We start from the raw sequence: 1,041 nt of genomic DNA, 5'->3' as shown, positions 1-1,041 counted from the left end.
CCTTTAGTTTTCTCATCTGTACCCTAATTTGTGTTTGATAAATTGTTGTGATAATTGATAAAGAACCTTATTATTTATTACACGATATTTATGTCAGACACTGAAGTGCCACAATGTAAACAAGACGGAATTTATGTCTGACACAAATAATCCAATAACACCACCAATCCAAGTATTGGCAAAATATGTCATTTTTTAGTGACAGATGTAAATCCTACAGATTTGCGTAGAAATTGCGAGAGTTGACGAGTCGTTTACTTTTGTGATTGTGTTGCGACACAAAATCAGAATGAATGACCAGAAAAACTTGCTGAAAATGCAAAAAATTGCAAGAAATTTCTATCGGAACGTAAACAGGCTACGGAAATTTTTTGTTCGACACTCGACGTAAATTAATGTCTAGAGATGTAAACGTGCCATAAGTTAATGAAACTTTTACAGTAGTCTTTTACTGTGACGTAAACATTATACAGGGTCTGTATCTATTCATCATAATGTTATGAATCATAACTTATTGAAATTTAATATAATTAAGAATATGTAAATCCCATCGTTTCAGATGTTTATCAAATTTTTGTATTTATTTGTTCTGAGAATAAAAGACTAATTTGTTTTTTTTTAATGGCAAGAAGGGTCAAATTTAATATTTGTAAGAAGAGCATTTTTTCTGAGTTCTGTGGTGTGACACATGCGCATACCTCATTTTAATTGAAACAAAAAATTATCAAACATGCAATTTTAAAAAATGTAAAAATTTTCTTAGTTTTTAGTTCTTTGCCGTTTGAACTTTAACCACAAAATAAGCAAAAGTTAATAATTTATTGGTTAAATAACACTTAAATAAAAAGAACAATTTTAATAAAAAAATAGTTATTTTTCGTGTAATTAACAGAAATTGGCAACGTTGTTTAACCCAAAATAATTGAGAAAAGTGGGAATTTTCTTGTTAGCAACACTTTGTGGTGATGTTTTATCACCATTTATTTATTTATTAAGGAAACAAATATTTAACACGTATAACTTTGCTAATAGGAACAAGAC

Source organism: Tribolium castaneum, chromosome 1 (assembly GCF_031307605.1).
Source record: "Tribolium castaneum strain GA2 chromosome 1, icTriCast1.1, whole genome shotgun sequence".
Taxonomy (NCBI): Eukaryota; Metazoa; Arthropoda; class Insecta; order Coleoptera; family Tenebrionidae; genus Tribolium; species Tribolium castaneum.
The sequence above is the reverse complement of the archived record's forward strand: the minus strand, read 5'-3'. Positions refer to the sequence as shown.